We start from the raw sequence: 21,373 nt of genomic DNA, 5'->3' as shown, positions 1-21,373 counted from the left end.
ATGAGAAGGGGTCTGAGAAAATGTTACGTCAACCAGTTAAAAAGCAACTCCCACAGGTTGAAAACACACACACACACACACACACACACACACAGCAAAAATATAAAGTTTTTACCCTTCCAGAAAAAACTAGAAATATGAAAAACTGGATTAAAATATACACACACCACACATGTTATCTATTTGAAGATATGAGAGAGAATCCAAGGCAGCGAGGACTTGAGGGCCTGACAACTGAAGAGGAGGGAAAGAAAGGGGATGAGTGTGACAGTCATGATGCTCTTCCCTTCAAAGCATTTGCCAGTTTGTACGTGATGGTTGAGAGGCTAGAAATTGGACTAGAGTTTGGGATACAAAAATAGAATTCAGAGATTATGGAGGAGAGAGTGGCCCATACACAGGCTAAACTCAGCTCTAAATGAGGTAAATTTCAACTTCAGATCAGATTAAGGTGAATTTCTCTTACTCTAATGCCCACTTTAAGAAAAATGTCTCTAGAATTTTTCATACCTTATATCCAGCATTCATTGATGAATTTACCAGGCTGTGTGAAATAACAATTATCTAATAAGAAAAAATATATACTACTGAAGGTCTTGAGCAGTTTCCAATGTTGGAATTATCAAATACCCACTTTGTGTGAACTTGCTAGTATTATGGTTCCCTCAGTCTCCCAGTAGCTCTGTTGTATTCAAAGTTTTATGATCCTATTTCATGTAATAATTCATGCTAATAAATGAAGAGAACTTTTCTTCTACTTCCTTTAACCATTTAATAAACTTTAATAGTCCTTCTAATAAAATAGTTATTTGTATAACCCAAAATTGATGATGGGCTATGTAATAGAGAGGAATGTTAGTAAAATGGCAATATTTGAGGACAATATTTCTGGGAACAGGAAAGACACTCTGGGGATTCTCTGGGGGCTTTATGGAGGCAGCTACCCAGCCTGACTACTTGGATGCTAAACTGTTGGCAAGTAATCAATCACTGGCCTATATGATTTCTTTGTGTGCATGCTACAGTTAAACTCTATACTTGGAGACGCTCTTCTGTATTTCATGCAGGTCTGTGGTTTTAAAACACTGATGAGGTATAATGTGCCTTCAGTGGAGCAACTGTAAATCTCTCAGATCTGCCAGAGCCAGTGTCAGATCCAGCAGGGCATGATTGCTGACGCAGGAATGCAGATGACCTTGCGTTGGCTGTGCTCAGACAAAGACAGACCTTGCCTAAGGAATCTGAAAAGATAAAGAGCACAAGCCTCTTGTTTTCATTTTTGTAGAGAGGAGATATGACATAAAATAATATTTCTAGGGCCAGTAAAGGAGAACAAGAGGCCTTTACTTATTTATTTTGTAAGCTACAGTTTTGAAAGGTGTAACAAAATAAGAGGGAAAACAAGAAATCAGTTGGAAGATTGAATGTTTGGGCCCAATAGAGCTATTGTTCTGTCGGTGTTGACATTACAGTTTCCCATCTTTGTGTTTATAAAATCCAGTTGTATGTATGTTAGCCTCTAGCCTGCAAGCAATTTCAAAAAAAATTGAATAATACACCTTTCTCATTTTAACTCTAGGCCTTGCAAATTGCTCTACCATCAAACCATTCTGAATGTGTCCAACCTCATTTGACCTGGTATTGAGCTTGATTTCTTTCAGACACATTTTTGGTATATATAAGTATGATAAAATAGTCTTTAAAAGTACTGTAGACATGTAGACATTAAGCTCCATCACCACTTTCAGGGGGTATTGCCTTTAAATAGAGTCACAAGTGTGTTTTGCTTGAATTAAGCAGTTTTAATAAATATTTTTTAAGTACTGAATTTCATTTGAATAATGCTCAGCATTTTAAGGACCAGAAATTAAGGTCCTAAGTTAAGAGGCAATATTAACTGAATATAATGGTTACAATGTTACTACAGAGGCCAGCACAACATAGGTGCTCAAGTACTATTTACTGGATCAATCAACCCTGCCTTTTTGCAGCATTGTTCCAAATCTTGCAGTGTTCTATTGACTTTATATGAGAGACAGAGCATTAAAAAAAGATGGGAGAAGTCCATAGAATGGATATTGAAGAAATAGTAATAGAACGAGAAAGGTGAAGTGGGGGAACAGAAAAGATGAGAAGACACAGGTGACCCAAAAGCAAACTCATATCAAGATTTACCACTTGGACAGCAGATATTATACTGCTATAAGTGTAATCAAGACCACACGTCTAACTCTTAACCATTTATTTAAAAAATAATTGCTGTAAACTTAATATAAACCAGGAATTTAGTTCTAAGTGCTAAGGATGTGGCAGTGAACAGAACATAAACATTCCTGCCCATGAACTCAAGTGTACATTGGTGGATGAATGGACAAGCAAACAGCAGTACATACATATAATGGAATGTCATTCAGCATTAAAAAAGCAGGAAATTCTGACACATCCTACAACATGGATCAACCTTGAGAACATTGTGCTGTGTGAATTAACCCGGTCACAAAAAGACAAATACTGTACGATTCCACTTATATGAGGTAACTAGAATAGTCAAATTCATAGAGACATAAAGTAGAATAATGATTGTCAGGGGCTAAGGGGAGGGAAAAATAGGAAATTATTTCATGTGTATAGAGTTTCAGTTTTGCAAGATGGAAAGAATTCTGGATATGGATGTTGGTAATGGTTGCACAACAATTTGAGTGTCCTTAATACTATTGAACTATATACTTCCAAATGGTTAAGAGAGTGAATTTTATGTTATTTGTATTTTACCACAATAAAAATAAAAAGCAAAAACTTCCTGCCCATGTACAGTTTATTATTTGGTAAACTCAGTTACCTCCAAGGTCATAAACTATCTATAGGTCTCAGAAAGATTTTGGTAATAGTTTCCTTTTTTCCCATTTTTCAAGAAGAAATATAGATCAAAATAGTGTTGATTCTTGAAAAATTTTTTTAAATGTAGTACAAATTTTAGTATCCCTGAGTCAATGGAATCCTTTGTTACTTATTGTTAATATGAGTTCTCTTAACTTCTCTTAGGTCTGCCCTGCTGAAAAGGGAGCAAAACAGGTAATAGGCAGTGGGTGTGGGAATCTCAACAGAAAGAATTTGTGTTTGGGGTGGACTGTGGGAAAACCAAGTTGATGGGGATTCAAACTGCCAAGGCTCCCTACCAGCCTGTCACCTATCACTGGGGCCTCCTGAGGCCACTACAAGAATCAAGAATCAAAAGAGAAAACCCTCTAGGTCCTGATTTGCTCATCTTGGAAACTGTAGGGGCCTTTTAAATGCTTAAAGACATTTCCCACTTTGGTGTCTGCTCCCCTCCTTCAAGTTGAATTGTTCCTACTTTCGACCTGTTCTCACAGATTTTCCTCTCTGGAGATTGGCGATGTTTCTAAGGATCACTTGCATCAATCCACTGGGCCCTACAAATGATGGTTCCTGGACCTGCCCAGGCAGAACCCTTAGGAATCTGCATTTTTATCAAGCTCCTCAGATCCCAAGGACTACCCAATTGCAAGGACATATAGTACGAAAAGGGGAAAAATGTTAATAATGTTACCCCGTAAAATTATTCAGTTAATACTCCTAGAGCATAGGTCAAAACACAAATGCCAAGACAGTCTACACATATTAGGAATATTTCAACACAATAAAAATGTATCCTCAATGAATAAAATAAGTAAGTGAATAAATTCATTTATACCATAAATAGGCATTATTCCTATGGAGAATAGAGGACCAAATGTCAAGTTTTCTAAGACTTCAAGGGGATCCAGAAATCCAATTTTTAAGTCAATTTTGGCAACTAACTATACATTTTTAAAGCGCCCTGGAGGCCAGACAAGATGTTGGTGTGGCTGATGATCCACCACTTTGTGACCTCTATAAAGAAAGAAAATACGTTGTTATAATTATGAAAAAAATTTTGGAGAGGACTACTGTATTAGCTTACTAAAGCTGCTATGACAAAATTCCCCCGACTAGCCGGCTCAAACACAGAAAGTTATTTTCTTGATTCTGGAGGATGAAAGCCCAAGTCAAGCTGTCAGCAGAGCTGGTGTCCCGCTGAGGCCCCTCTCCTTGTTTGGAGACATCTGACTTTTCCTTTTGCCTTCACAAGGTCCTACCTCTGTGCCTGTCTGTTTTCTAATCTCTTCTTACAAGAACCCCAGTCATACTGAATGAGGGCCTAACCCATCGGAACTCATTTCACTGTGATTACCCCTTTAAGATGCATTCTGCAGTCCTGAGATTTAATACTTCAACCTGTGACTTTGTTGGGGGACACATTCATCTCACGACATCAACCTCATCCATGAAATAGTTCCCTTCTGTTGCAAGATCAACTGAGGCATACTAAAAATTTTAAGATTTATATTTGAACAAAACTTATTAGAAGCCAGTAGCCAAACCAGAAGCGGAAGGGGCACCCCACCGACAGGAGCTAGGGGCAAGGTTTCTCTAGAGCAGACAGAAGCAGAGCAGGGAGATTATTTCACTGAGTGTACCTTAAGCAGTTGCATAACTTGGGAAAGCCTAGTTGACTGTTTGCGGTTAGTTGTTCCTATCCTTGGGGAATTTACAGGCTTCAGTTTTGGTTTGTGTGAGTAAGCTAGCAGGGCCCTGCCACCTTCATCTAATGACCTCTTTGATTACTTTAGCACTTGATAGACAAGATGATTACATACCCTGGTTTGTCAGCACAGTCACCTTTTATGCCTAGTATCTTGGTATAAATATTAATAGACCTGCTTCCCACTTTCAAAAGTGTCTTTTAATGGACAACAAATTTATAGTCACTTTATCACAAGAAACTCATGAATATTTTATAAAAGACCTGTTGGCCATTTTTTTAGCAGGTATGACCAAATTATATTCTACTATGAAAGAACTTTAATAATTGTTAGAGATAGTAAGAACACATGCTCAAAACATCAGACTTGTAAAATGTAATTCCATTCAATATTTTAATGAATACTACTATCAATGAATAAATAACAAATAAATGAAATAAATATTTTCATATTGATTCAGTGTCAACCTTGCCCAGATGGTAGGCAAGATGCTGGGGATGATATAGCAAACAAAATAATTCTACTCCTTACCCTCAGGGAGTTTCTAGTACAGCTTACGAAAGACAGAGTTGAGGAACATGATCAAAATATATCATAAGAACATGAGAGAAGGTGACATACAAGAAGAAAGATTAATAGAAATAACAAGAAGTTCCTGAAAATAGAGTAAATAAAACAAACATCAAAGGTATAATGGAGGAAAGGGGAAAGGAAACTTAAAAATGAAATGAAACCAGAAATTGAAGTTACTCATTTTGACATGAGAAAGTAACAAGAAATCAATTACTTTTTAAAATTATTAAGTTTTAAGGAGGAAGAAAGAATGATCTAAGTTCTGGGTTTTTAACAAGAGTTAAATTTTAGGCAAAATTTTGTGTGCATAAGTGTAGATGCATTTTTCTGGTGAAAATATCCAATGTTTTATCATTTTTCTCAAAGAGATTTCTAACTCCTAATTGTTAAAAACCATTAGTGTAATAGAGGGTATTTTCCAATTTTCAGAGTTGCTTTTTAAAAGAAAATTCTCAAATTGGAATCTCTTAAGGATTTCAGTATGACTCGGGAAAAAAAATACTATATTACATGGAACCATAGATTTCCAACTTTGTCTATTCTCCATGGTCACAATTTCTTTGAACATCCAACTCCCACTAGATGTGGGAAATCCAGTCCCATACTACAGGGTATTTGTGAGGGCACGGTGGCACACACGCGGGGCACATCATTCTCCCCTCTGGCTCCAGACCCTGCTTAGGGCTTCGTTGACATATCTGCCATCTCTGTACCAACCTGTGCAACTGCTGGTCAGCCTCCCACGGAGAGAGCCACCCCAGAGCCCCCAGTTGTCGGCAAATACTAAGCTCTGACAGGTAATGGCCATGACTGAACCTTCTAGGGAATGTTAAAGCAAACGTAATTTTAAATTGGATACCAGGAATCATTGCTCCTAAGGGCTATCATCCCTGACCTTTAACAAAGATTCCCCAGAATAAATTTTTAGATCACTATTCAATAAACCTAGAAAAAAATAAATTTAGGTAAAGAAAGCTGACATGTTTTACTAAAAAGTACATATTCTCTGAAGAAACAACTAAGCCAAGAAATTAAGAAAGATTAAGGTAACACTGAATTTTTAAAAAGTATAGAATGTTTCTGAGATGATAGAATTTAACCTATGTATAAATTGAAACTCTATGGAATGAGACTAAAACAATAATCAAAGTGAATTTAATTGTTTAAAATATTTTTGATGTGATTAAAAATATAGAAAAAAATTAAGTGTTTAACAGTGTCTTAGGAAGTTAATTTTTAATTACCTGAAATGAAAATTTAGGACAAAAATTATGATATTAAAAACAAAAGTAAGTTGCATTTTTGAAGAAAACTTTACAAGGAAGAAATATGCTTTAGTTACATTCCTAATTTTATATGATTCTGCAGTTTTTATATAGGTTGAGATAATTGGTGAGCATTTTCTTTTCTGAAAGCATCTATATATGAATTATTTTCTCATTCTTTCAAAATTCTTATTAAAATCGTATTAATAACTTAGATATTTTAAGGAAACTAGATAGGAGTTCCTCAATTTTCTATTCCAATTTTTAAATGTATTTCTTTTTCTGCTTAAAAATTGTTTTTTAAGTATGTCAAGCTTACATTTTGCCACTTGAGGAAAGAACAAGCTATCAATCAAAACCTGACTTCTTTTGAAGTCCTAAGAAATAAAAATATTTTCCTTAACCATAGAGAGCAAGAATTTATTGGAAAGTAAGTACTCATTTGCTTAGGAAAAATTATAATTTTACAGAGGAGAACACAGCTGACGCCACTTTACCCAGGTAATCAAAGTTAACATAGCCAGTAATGGGGCAAAGCCAAGCCATGTATCTGCTGATACGATGTACTAAGAACACAATATTAGTTCTGTGTTACTGCTGTCAAAGGTGATAACCTCAATCTAACCATGAGAAACTACCAAGCAAACCCAAATTGAGGAGCATCCTATAAGATAACTAGCTTGTCCTGTTTAACAATGGCAAACTCATGAAAACAACAAAAGGCTCAGGAATGATCCAGCTTAATGGAGACCAAGGGCACATAATGGATATTAACCGGTTAAGTGGCGAGGCTTGAGTAAAATGTAGGGATTAGATAGGGGTTTTATAGACATGTTAACTTTCTGATTTTGATAATTGTGCAAAAGAGAATTGTATATGTGAACGGTAATTAAGAGAACATCCTCCTCAAATAATCCTTACTAAAGGAATTTAAAAAGTGTACTTCAGATAGAAGAGTAATGTCAGAAGAATAATCTGACATGAACAAAGAAATAAGCAAATGATTTGCTTATCAAATGTTGACTAGAAGATCATAACAATACTATATTGTGGGGTACAAGGAAAGCCACAAAGAACTGATGAACTTAACAGTATCAAATAGGTGAGATGTGTTCAGTGTTCTAGGATCTCTGCATTATTTGAGAAGACAGTAAGTATATTTATGATTTCAGACTTTAAAAGCTAAGTGTTTATGATAGAGAGTTCAAGATAACTAGTAAGAGAATAGGAGTGTGGTATATAATTTTTCAAACTCATATTGAAAAGAGATAGAATAAAAAATAACAAAGAAGAGCAAGAAAGGAGAAAAATGGAACATTAAAAATGAAAACCACAAAATAGATTCAAATACATCAATAATAATTGCTATAGATATAAATGGAGTAAAGCTCCAGTTGAAAAATTGGCAGATTGGGCCAGTTATACTTACATTAGTATTATAGAGAGAAAACTTTAAGGCAAAAAAAGCATTATTAAAGATAAACAAGGTCACAGTATAATTTTTAAAAGTATTAATTCATCTTATTTTAAACTTGGATGTATCAAATAATAAAACTTCAAAATATATTAATCAAGAGTGGATAGATCTCCAGAAAAAAATAGACACATATCCCCAACAAAATAGGATGTTTAATCATATTTCTCAGTAATATGACAAATTACATGACAAAAGTATAATTGACAAATCAAATATACCAAAATATTTATACATTTATTAAAAATATAGACTAATGGACCTGTGCTTAAATGTCACTGTGGTTGTGTGTTTTCACAAAACATAATTAATTGTAAGAAATTCTTTACAAATACCCTCTGGACAGAAGTAAGGTATTGACTTGCAAGATAGTGCCATCTCAGACATAATTCTCTTATAATAAATAGTTGTAAAATGGAGTTTGGCATGATTTACAATTACATCAACATTCACGGAGGCCAAATATCATAGATACAAGTTGCACTATGAACACAAGATTTTTCCTACTTTGCAAATAGTTTTATATCTTAACTGTGAAGGTTAGTTACCAGAGTCAAACTTGGTCTGAAGAAGTAGAATTTTTAATGTGCCTTCAGTCAGAGTCTCTTACATCTCTCCAGGCCTATTCATTTGCAGATAGGAGTAGAAACTGCAATCACATTTTTCATATTATGCATTCATATGTGATTCTTGATCTTTATATACTGTGTGATTTCTTTAAAGAGTGACTTGCTATAGGGCCGTGTAGATAAGGAGGTCCAAATGGAGGAGATCACCTCCTCAAACATTTTCTGTTTCATCTCTTTATCTAGCTTCTGTGTGAGGCCGTCCATACCAATGTGATGACTCTGCTTATTGGGCTTCCAGCTGGTGCTCTACTCTCTTTAGTATGTGAAGTTAGGCAATTTTAACTTCTACAAACCTCAATTACCACTTAAGTAGAACAGAAGTCATAGATTCTGGTTGTACTGTTGTGGATCTTAAATGAGATATGTTCAGAAACCTTTACCGAGAGGTAAATATTCTCTCCCCCTCCCCTCATACACCTTGCTCCTTCTACTCCTAATACCCCTAGGACTAATCTTTCACTCAATACCCTTCTAAGCAAGAGATTAGATAAAGGGCTGAAACTGATGGTTTCTATCTAATGTCATGTTACAGGCAGATGCTCACACTATCTCACACATCTACTCTTCATTCCCTCAATAATAACCTTGTCTGGGTCATAGTCTGGGTAACTTAAATGCCAAGTTTACCAGCCAGGGAAACTATAATATGCTTTTCCTTCTACAGCCAATGCTGTTGCTATTGCATTGTTTTGTGTTCACTGGACACCAGATCACTATAATTATCATCATCATTGCAACTGATGATAATAATAAACAATCTTGCAGGCTTATGTGGATGATGTCAAATCTTTTCAAGCTTTTTGGCTGATTCTGTTTATTTTCTCAGCCTGATCTAAAACAGATCCTTGAGCTGTCTCTTAGTTGATAATATCTTTCCTAACTCATTGGATTTCACTCATTTTTCCCCTCCAGATTTTAAGTGATGAACAAGTTTTGTACAGTCTCTTCTCAGAACTGATTTAGTTTAGATTCAGAAGCAGTCTTGCAGGATCATGGAGAGACTGCAAAGTATAATGCCACAATCATCTCAGCTCCCACAGAGTGCTCATTTCATTGTCAGCTGGTGGGAACAGGCAATTGCTGTGGTATAAGGCTGATTCCCTTCAGTAATGAAGCAAGGCACTGGGACATTTTCATTTCTGAATTTCAAGTGAGTACATATTGTCATTTCAGATGCTATTCCAAGAGCTATCATTTGCTGGAGTGCATCTGGTACCACGTTTATTTACAGCATTCTAATTTTTCTTTAAAACTTAGGGAATGTGGGAAGAAACTGGGGTTACTGATTTTGGATACGTAGAGCTCAGCTATTAAGATAGGGCCAAGTTATATTCTCCAAGGGAAAAATGCTCAGTTTCTCATCATTTCTGATACTGAAGACAGCATTAGAATGAATAATTGAAAATAGATAATGGATAATTAGCCAGAGGGTATATTTGATAGCAAAGAGACATTTCAGTCCCAGGAAGAGAAAATCAAGTTGTAAGAGAGGTAAAGTGCTACCATGTAGTAATAATGGAAAATTGTGTAACTTCTTGCTGTGATACTGAAACATTTCTTATCCTGATCTAAATGAAATGGTAAACACTATTCTTTACAATAAAATAAAGGAAAAGAAAATGTAAGATATATGTAAGGTAATGATAATTGCCATGCTCTGAGAAAAAGCCATAAGGCAAAGGAAAATTGTAAAATAATATTGACAAATAAACTGAACATAATTAAACAAGTACTTGAAGATATAAAGGACAACCACCAATCAGAATTTAAATCACTCAGACTAGAAATTTTCAACAACAGTGTATAATGCTAGATAAAAGTAGAGTAACATTTTCAAGTCCAAGGAAGAATGTAAAACCAAGGGTTTTATATGCTGTCCTTCAATTTTCACAGCTATAGAATCAAGTTCTTCCTGAAGAATCTGCTAAAGAATAGTCTTCATCCAATCAAGAGATAATTTTGGCAAAAGGACTTCTAATAAGTATAGTTGCATATATTTAATTATACACTTAAGAGTAAAATAAAAATAAGAATAAAGGTGGAAGATTGGAATGTAAATGTTAATGCTTTGAATAAATAGAAATGCTACAACTAAAAATGGGAGAGGGAAGTATAAAGTTAACAAAGTTTAAGGAAAACCTTGAAACACTTAGGAAACATACATTATATTTGAACAAATGAAAAGGTATCCCATATTCTTAAAAGGAAGAATAATCTCATGAAGATGTTGATTCTATCCAAGATAATATAAGATCCCAATAAAAATATCAAAATTTTGTCTGTATTTGCAGATGATATGATTTTATATGTAGAAAATCCTGAAGACCCAACCAAAAATACACTGGCTTTAATTAATGAATGGAGTAAAGCTGCAGGATATCAAGTTAAGATACAAATGAATAACATTCCTATACACTAAAAACAAAATTTATGTAAAGGAAATAAACTGACTGATCCCATTTGCAACAGCATCAAAAAATAAAATAATAAGTAATAAATTAAACTAAGGAAGTGAAAGAGCTCTATGCTGAAAACTGTAAGACACTGATGAAGAAAATTGAAGAAGACAAATAAATAAGTGGAAAGGTATCCCCTGTTCATGGTTTGGATGAATTAATATTACTAAAATGTAAATACTACCAAGAACCATCTATAGGTTTAATGCACTCCCTATGAAGATTCCAATGGCACTTTTTACAGCAGTAGAAAAACACTTCTAAAATTTATATGGAACCACAAAAGACAATGGATTGCCAAAAAAATCCTGAGAAAAACAAGAGTATCATGCGTCTTGATCTCAAGCTATACTGTAAAGCTGTAGTCATCAAAACAGTATGTTACTGATATAAAAACAAATAGATCAATGACAATCAAGAGCCCAGAAATAAATCAAAGCATAAACAGTTAACTAATATGTGACAAGAGAACCAAAAATACTCTGGAGTAAAGACAGTTTCTTCAATAATTAGGTATTTACATGTAAAAGAATAAAACTGGACCCATATTTTTTACCAGTCACAAAAATTAACTTGAAATGGATTAAAGAGTTAAATTTAAGACCCCAACCATGAAACCATGAAACTCCTAGAAAAAAACATAATAACAAAGCTCCTTAACATGGATCTTGGGAATGATACTTTTGGATATGACACCTAAAGCACAAGCAACAAAATAAAAAACAAGTAGAACTAAATCAAACTAAAAAGCTTCTGCACAGCAAAAGAAACCATCAAATGGGATCAGGAATCTACAGAATGGGAAAAAACATCTGAAAATCGTGTATCTCATAAAGGGTTAGTGTCTCAAACAAATAAAGGACTCATACAACTCAACAACAGAAAAACAAGTAATCAATTAAAACATGGGCAAAGGACCTGAATAGACATTTCTCCGAAGAAGAGATACAGAAGACAAACAGGTACATGAAAAAATGCCCACCATCACTAGTCATTAGGGAATGCAGATTAAAACCACAATGAGAGATCACATCACATCTGTGAGAATGGCCAACATGAAAAAGATAAGAAATAACAAATGCTGGTATAGACGTGGAGAAAAAGAAACCCTGGTGTACTGTTGGTGGGATTGTGAATTATAAATGTCATCACAAGGAGAAAAATAGTTTTTTCCTTGATTCTCCTTTCTTTTCTTTTTATAGGATCTGTGTGAGACAATGTTAGCTGAGTCTGTTGTGGTAATACTTCACAACATATGTAAATCAAACCATCTTGCTGTATGACTTAAACTTACACAGTTATGTATGTCAGTTAGTTCTCAATAAAACTGGAAAAAATGCCTTTAAAAAAACAGTTGGATAAATTGAAAATAAATTTTATGTGAAAAATTAATGAAGGGTGAATACCTATGGAAAGGAAAAAACAGAATAAAGGGCAATGAAGCAAGGAGGTGAGCACTAATAGATGTTAGGATGCACTGTGTAGTCTCTATGCTGAAACAGTGTGGATTGGCACATAAATGGACTGCCTGACAGTCCAAAGGAACACCATAGAAAAACCCGAAATATGTGAGATAATTTATGCATTTTAAATCACGAGGAAAAAACAAACTTTTCAACAAATTAACATTGGGTTAATTGGAGAAATATTGGAAAAAATAAAACTGGATTCTTACTTCAAACTATACATAAGAATAAGCCCCTGTAATTGGTCAGAGATTTGCATTTTTAAAAAAATGAAGCTGAAAAAGAAATTATACATGTACAGAAAAAAGTAAGTTCCTGTATAAACTGGAAATGGAAAAAATATTTTCCTAATTATGACTGAACCTCTTGAAGCTATTAAGGAAAAGATTGTTAAATTGACCTCAAAAATTGTAAGGCAAAGAAAAAAGTAAATTTAAAAGGAAATAAGAGATATAGAGAGAAGAAGAAAAGAATATTTGCTTCGCCACTATAGTCTTGCCTCTTCTTAATTTGACCTTAAATGGTTTTTGAATAAAGAGTTTGGATAAAATGATTTCTAAAGTCTCTTTAATCTCAATATTAGAATTCTGGCATGCTTGGACCTCCCAACTGAAAAAGAAAGCAATTTGTTTGCTTAAAATGAATCTTGGTCTCTTTTTTTCTTCCTGATAATCTGACCATTTCCTTTTGCTATCTTTCCCTAATTATAAAGAAAGTACCTAGTCCTGCTAGTCCTTTACCTGTGGGATACTGATGGCCTTCACTTCTCATTTCTCCTCTCAATATGATGATTATGCCATCTTAGACCCATGAGCAGCTATTCAAGCCTTATGGATCAGAATTTCTGTTTCCTCAGCCTGCGTGCACCCAGGAATTTGGAACTTAAGAGTGAACCGGCAACAGCTGAATTAGGTCCCTGGGTTTTTTGGGTGGGAGTTAAGACAGTTAACTCAGGGAATTTTAACCTTGGGAAAAGTGGTAGGGAAGGATAATATTGAGTATATAGGAAATAACTTCCATGACCTTTGACTGTGATATATATAAATGGTAGTTTGTGGCAAGGAAGTATAACAAGATGAAGAGGTAGAGGTGGGAAAGAAGCAATATTGTTATCAGAAATTATTTTTGTCAGGATGATGACTGTAGGTATAAAAGCTTTCATGAAGGAAAAAGGAAGTTGTAATTTTTTTCTGGATAAATATACAACTTTTAACTATTTGTAATAAATTTATTCCAAAAATTGTTTGCTAAAAATAAAGGATGCATTTCCAATGGGGAAAAAAATCATATGGTGTATGAGACTGAAGATAATTTTACATAAAACCTTGGATATAAATAGTTTAAAGATTATATACTCATCTTAGGTATGGTATTGTCAAAGCTAAAGCCAAAAAGAGAAATATGTTGAGTTCTATAATTGTCATCATCAATTAAAAGTAAGCATAACATCTTTTTAAGAAAGTTTTTTTTTAATTGCTAAATTCTTTAAATAGTTTATCCCATGGACACATAGAAACAGGGAAGAAAACATTTAACAATGGATCTGTAACTAGTTTCCTATCTTCTTAGGGATGCCTGAGGTAAGAATAACTGAACTTTTGCAGCCTTGACTTATGGAATATACAGGCAAAAAGATAAGTGAGGGTCTAACAGGAATGCTTTTAGAAGGGTATATCTGGTTTACCTAATTTGATTCTATAAATAAATCTGAAAATTTTGAAATTTTATGCTGCAGCTATGATGAAGAATAGGATTTAATTATATAGCAGGAATAGGTCTGTAGCTCTGGGAGTAAGGCGCTTCCCTTCCAGGGGTAAATTCTCTATGTATCTTGTGAGACCGAAGTAAGACAAGATGAAGGACAGGCTGGGCAAAGGGGTTTTATTTTCTCACAGCTGGCTTGGGCTCACTAGCCAGGCTCCACCAGCCGTTCCGACCAGCCGTTGTGTGCGCGCCTCTCTCCCTGCCCACGTCTTCTGGCTGAAACTCCACGGCCAGGTCCCTGGTGACTAGACCAATTATGTACCAGAAACGGAGGGGAGGAGACAATGGCCATTTTCTCTCCGCCCCTTGCCGCAGATTGACCAGAGGCTCTGAAAGATCCACTGGTATGTAAATGCACAGGCCAGGCAGGAGATCCTGGAAACTCTGGGTGAGAACTTCCATTTACCCTATAAGGTCTATATGATTAATGAGGCATAAAAGTTTAAAAGACTCCGAACTCTCATTTCCCTGTGTTTGACTGGCACTGATTAGTTGATGTAAGTCTGAAACTTAATGAACTGAGATGCAGAAAAGGTATTTCTAAGAGCTGCGTCTGGTGTTTGGAGCCTCACAGATGTTGATGTGGCTTGCGTTATTGTTTTGAGTTCCTGCCAATCATTAACAAAGTTGAGGCTGGAGAAGACTATTTCATTAATTGAGATTCAGACCTTTGTGGCTGCACAGGGATAGTGAACAGTATAGGCAACAGCATCTCCCACTTTCTTTGAGAAAGGATGCCAACACATTCCTCACATAACTGTTTCTTATAGACAACCTACAGAGCCGCTGAGGGCCCAGCATAGTGAAAGTGAACTGTTTCTACAGGGAATTAAAGCGCCCTGGGACAAATAAGGGGCTTCCTGGAGGTGGAGCTAGTTCCATCATAGAATTTCAACATCTAGAGCAGGGAATCGCTAAGCAAGTTCTATAGACTCCCTTTCAAATACTAATGGCCTCAACAGGACTTATATCAAGAGCGCTGTGGGGATCCCTATGTGATAAAGCTTTCTAGAGAATGCTTAAAGTGTTAAGTATTTGTTGATTGAAAAAATGTTTTTGAGATTTAGAAACAAGACATGCAGTGTTAAAGTTGACATTGTTATAGATTTTAATAGATTCTTTGTTTTTCCCTTTAGTCTGGATAGAAGACAATTATTCATATGATCTATTGACCATTTATGTTTGATCACTGAACAGCAAATACCAATTCTGGATGCGTTCAAATAACCACTCTTTTATGAGTATCACTGGCTTGTAAGAGTACCCTGAATATATGCTTTGCATTTATAAATTGTTAGGTACATGTAGCTGTTTGTTCTCCACTTTTTTAAAACTTAAAAACATTTTCTCTAGTAAAATTTCCTGCTGGTTAAATAAGGTGTGATCCAAAGTGAATTTTTTTTTCTCTTGGAATTGTTCTCATTGTAAATTAATGAATGGTCTTTTGCTTGACTGACCTGAATCAGTCCTCTAGAGCTTATCACATTAAATTTCTATTTTTGACCTATAAATATGAGTATCAGACTCTGGACTCATGGGGAGCCTACCAAGGTAGAGATACCCTTCCATTTCTCTTAGGTACATTTAGCAAGAAAATGTGTCCTTGTTAGGAGAGCAAAGCTTGAAGGAGGCAATGAGAAACAAGATAAAGCAACTTGGAAAATATGAAAAGATGAGATTATGAAATTGTTTGAGTCATGGCTCTGTAAATCCCTGGATTATACATACAGGGAATTCATTTTTACACTCTGAATGTATTGATATTTTACTGGGCAGTTTTGTCAACATCAGACCCAATGTGGTACATTTAGTCAAATCCCTTCAATTGACAAATATTTTTAAATGCTTATTTTTGCTTGGCGCTGGGCTTTGTGCTAGGGCATAGCTTTGGGAGGGGGCAGTTCCCTGCTGGCACAAGTTCTCTATGAGTTTGATGAGACCAAAGAAAGTACTCTGGGCAGGTACTCCCGTGACTGACCAGTGGGTTTGTGCCATAAATGTGCAAACATACTCTTATATATACTGTGGATGTTATTAAGGGCAGGTGGGAATCCTGGTTAGAAAGTTCCATTTTTCCCACATAGGGATACCAGTACTAAACAGGATAGTTAGGACTCCTTCCCTTAGGGAGACCTTTATCTTAAGGGAGAAACATGTTTAATTAAGCACTCAATTGATTATAATTATAATTGTGATAAATACCTCAAAAGACAGGAGCTATACTCAATGATAGGCTGTAAACAAATGATCTGACCTGAGGTGAGGTTCAGAGAGCTTCCTTTAATCTCCCAAGGTCATGTAGTTAAGAAGTAACAAAGCAGAAATTTGAATCTAGGTATAATCTTACTCTGATGCATGCCATTTACTGCCTCCAACTACACAGCTGTAACAGTGGTGCAAAGTGCCATGTGAGCAAAGAGTTGCTTCTATGACTGCTGTAGCAAATCACCACAAGTTTAGTACCTTAAAACAACACCATGTATTATCTTACAGGTTAGAAGTCCAACATAGGTCTCATGGGCTAAATCAAGGCGTTAGTGGGTTTATGTTCCTTTCTGGAGGCTCTAGAGGAAAATATTTTTCTTTGCCAAACTTTCTGTCTTCAGGATTCTGCCCCCATTCTTTGGCTCATGGTCTCCTTTCATCATCTTCAAAACCAGCAGTGATGAGTCGGGTCCTTCTGCCACGACATCACTCTGGCCTAATCTCTGCTTCCCTCTTCCACTTGTAAAGACTCTTGTGATTACACTGAGCCCATGGAGTAATCCAGAGCAATCTATTTTAACGTCAGCAGATTAGCAAATGAGTTTATCTGCAACTTTAATCGCCCTTTGTCATGTAAGGCACCATATTCACTGGTTCCAGGGATAAGGATGTGGTTGTCTTTGGGGGGCCATTATTTTCCTTACCACAGAGGGAGATATTCAATGTGGCTCAAGAATGGAGGAATCAGAGATCACATTTGGAGGAGAGGAGTTTGAAAAGTAGGAAGTGGAACAGCAAGACCAAGACATGGAAACAAGTGTTCAAGTATGATTAGAGAAGAGTAGAGAATTCGATTGCTTTCCTTCTAGACTATAGGTACTGTAATGAAAGAAATAGAGTGGTTGCTAGTTAGGATAGGCCAGGTGAGTGACCTTGACTAGCAAGTTATAGAGGTTTATCCCACGAGCAATGGCAAGGCATCAAAGAAGTTCAGCAAGCCAACAGCATGGTCAGGCTCTAGTTTAGCTTTATCCCCTCTCAGTCATAGAAGGAAAAACGTTCTCTCTGATCTGCTAGCACTAAGTGCAGCCATGAGGCTGGCTCTATGCCGAGCAGGAGGGTGCTGAATAGCACACTCTTTTCAGGATACCAAGAGCACATTTGGGAGCAAGAAGGAGCCCCATGGATTCAGCACTGACCACTCAGAGCATTCCTTGCTTGGGCCATGGCCTCTCTTCATTTTTGTCTTCATAATAAACAAGTAAAAAAAAATTTCTTACTTCCTGTCACAGATAAGTAGTTTCCTGCCTTTTCAATATTTAAGCTCCTAGATGGATGCCTTTAGTTTTATTACAGGTACAGTCTCTTAGGCTCAACCAATCCTTTCATAATAACAAGCTCTACCTGTAATATATGGCCCATCTCGATATTTTCTCTTTGGTTATCTTTTATTAATTTGGAACATATTTACTTATGAGGGCTAAGGTATATGCACACAAAGCAACAACTTCATACAGAACATGGGCTTTTAAAAATGTCCCAACTTTTTACAGTACAATTATTCACCAGTATAAAAACCTACAAAATATTTTAATATTTAAAAAAACAGACAAAAGACCCTTAATTTGTCATTATTAAGTTAAACTATAAATAAGCTAGTAAATAAAGGAAGAAACATATCCTGTCTTCCTATTAAATGTATGTCACTAGTTAGCCAAGCATTGATAGAGGAGATATTTCTTTAATAAAGAAATTCCAGCTAAAAATTGAGGAAGAAATGACAGAAGTAAAGTATCATCATTATAAAACTACTAAAAGATTATTGGAGCTAGGCAGTAATCACGAATGACTGTAATATCACAAAAATAGATGCTATTGGATATTAGTGCCCCTGATGGAATAATACTACCACATCTATGAAGTATTCTAGGAAAAATACAGTTGACCTTCCGCTGAAGCTTTTAGTCAACTATCAATTTTAGAGCTATAGAGTTCAGAGGAACAGGCTAAATGGCACCAGTGGGTACAGTGACAACATCCAGACAATAAGACAAATGCTTTTCTTCCTTCAACAATTAAGGTGAAATGGGGCAGAAAGGTAGGAGGGAACTGGTAAATTAACAGAGACTTAAGAGATAAAGCAACCAATTGCAAGGTTGGTCATATTGGATGCTGATTCAAAGAAAACTCCAAAACATAATTTTTAATATTTATAAACAGTTGAAAATGTGAAACTTCCAAGATACTTGCTAATATTGAGGAATACTACTTCACTTTTTTAGATGTTATAATGTCATTATGAGTTTGTACATAAAATAGTTCTTACCTTTAGGTGTACATGTGAATTTTAGTGGATAAAATATGATACCTGGAGTTTTCTTCCAGTACAGAGAGTGAGAGAGGAAACAGAATTGGCCAGCAGGTTGGCGATGATTGAATCAGAGTGCTGAGAGCATGGGGATTCATTGTGGTCTTTGGTTTGAAATCTTCCATAATAAAAAGTTAGTTAAAAGTAAAGATATGTCTTTTTAAAGGCTGAATAATATTCCATCATATTTATATAGCCCATTTTCTTTAGCCATTCATCTGTAGATGTATATTTAGGTTGCATCCATATCTTGGCTAGTATGAGTAGTGCTTCAGTGAGCATCAGAGTGTAAAATATCTCAAACCTCGAGGATGTTGAGCCAGTCACAGGACAAAAACTGCACAGTTCCACTCATAGAAGTCAGACTCATAGAAGCAGAAAGTAAAATGGTGCTGCCAGGAACTGGGGAAATGGGGAGTTGCTGTTCAACAAAGTTTCAGCTATGCGAGATATACACTTTCTAGACAGCTGCTCTGCACATTGTGCTTATAGTTAACAACATGGTATTATGCACTTAAGAATGTAAGAACATAGATCTTATGTGTTTTTTAAGTAAAAAAAAAAGGTATGTCACCATTTTGCATATTTTGATAATGAATAATTTAATAATAATTTAAGTAAAAATTTAATAATGAATAATTTAAGTGATGATTTTATCAAATAACACATTTTTTCTTTTCTTTTCTTTTACATTTGCTGTAATCTTTCAGACATCTTATGTAATCTGGTCAGCCAGTATATCATCCAAACAATTCTCATTAAAACATTTACCTTTTTACTTTACGGTGATATCTGATCCCATGATGGTATAACGTGTCATAAATTGTTTGGCAGAGACCTAGAGTTTAATTATCCACATTAAACTCATCAAAAATGAGTCAAGTATCACTCATTCCACCAGGTAAAATAATGCTATAGGTGACACATCTAAGGGACTATCCTTTAAGTGACCTTTAATCTTAGAACCTATAAAAATATTGAATAGGTAAAACCTGGCACCGTGGTCTATGAACCATCACACGTGTGCAGCAGCCGTGGCTCCACCTACCAACTGCATTCCTTTACGGTCATCCACATGACTTTTTTGGAAACACTTAAAGGAGAATTATGGAGATTAGTATATTGAAAAATGTTTCAGACTTTGACATGAAGCTTTGACTGATTAAGTCAATGTGTAACTAATTAGTGAAAATAATTTTAACCCTAAGCAATATTTGGTAAAATAATTGTGATATATGTTATTGACATGCTTCACAATTCAAATTGAGACCCTGGGGAGTTTGCTGCGTCGTAGGCAATGAGAAAACTTTTAAAATAAATACTCTATCATGACAATTCGTTCCTTGCCGAAGTTTCCAATTCAATTAATTTTTCCTACCCTCTTGTAACAACTCATGGAAATAAGTGGGAACAGCAAAGTCTGACAGAGATAACAAATAGGAACGAGCACAAAGACATTAAACTAAGAGTGACTGCCACTTTGATTAGTTATAGAGGACCTTATTTTGTTCTCTGACTTTTCAAATGTTCCCTACCATCTTAAAATTCTAGAGCTTTGAAGCTAGGATGGACATCAAAGCTTCAAATTCACAAGTTGTTATGCCCCTTTGATATCAAATGAGAGAGGTTGCTGAGCCTCATGAGGTTCCCCTTGCTTTGAGCAGAGAAGTTTAGATTTGAGCCGAGAGGTTTGGACGGTTTACTTCAAAGGCCTAGAATGATTTATCTATACTCTCATCCCACCTTAGAAATCTTAGTATTCATACTTAAGGCTGTTCCCGAGGAGCAAACGGTAAGGCACTTTGAAAGCACAGGGTGTGGGTCTGCGCTGCCTCAGTCACGTGCTAACTCCCAGGCTTCTCTATTTGACAAACTTGGGTTTGCAGAAGGCCTGGCTGGGTATACTGGCACAGTCTGTGGCTGCAAAACAGTTGTTCCTTATAAAATTGTCTGGTAAAAGGAATGTTCTTGGTACCATGACCTCATTACTATGGTACTCTAATCGAGCAAATGAGCCTTTTAAATATAACCATCATACCTGGTTGCCTAGAGTGAACTCTGAGGCACTGAGGCCAAAAAAGTGTTTGAACTGAGACTTTGGCAGAGGCTGATGAACTATTTTAATTATTTTTACTACTGAAATTCTCTCCTTTTAGTTCACCTCTTGTGGCCTTCAGAATATAGGGCTGCTTTACTGAGCTATGACCAAGAACAATCTTTATTTATAGACTCCATCGTAATGTCTGGTTGTATTGTCTTCAATATTATCCATATGCCACAGATTTTCAGAATTAGGGACAGAAGTTCATAAATAAAGGAGGAAAAACAAAAACTCTATAGTGATCTTTAAATCTACAAGAAAGTGACCATTTTACATTTGGCCTAAGTTTTGTAACGTTCAATAATGTTTTCACAAAAAACTCTTAAGGATATAGGAAATACTTGTTTTCCCAAAAAGAAATAACTTCATTTTGCTCCATTATAAAAGGAATATATGTGTATTCATTACAAGCAATTCAGAAAATACAGAAACATATAAAGAAGAAAATTAAAATCACCACAATCTCACCACTGAAAGATAATTTCTGTT

The sequence above is a fragment of the Manis pentadactyla genome, chromosome 7, assembly GCF_030020395.1.
Source record: "Manis pentadactyla isolate mManPen7 chromosome 7, mManPen7.hap1, whole genome shotgun sequence".
Classification (NCBI taxonomy): domain Eukaryota; kingdom Metazoa; phylum Chordata; class Mammalia; order Pholidota; family Manidae; genus Manis; species Manis pentadactyla.
Note: the sequence above shows the minus strand (reverse complement) of the source record.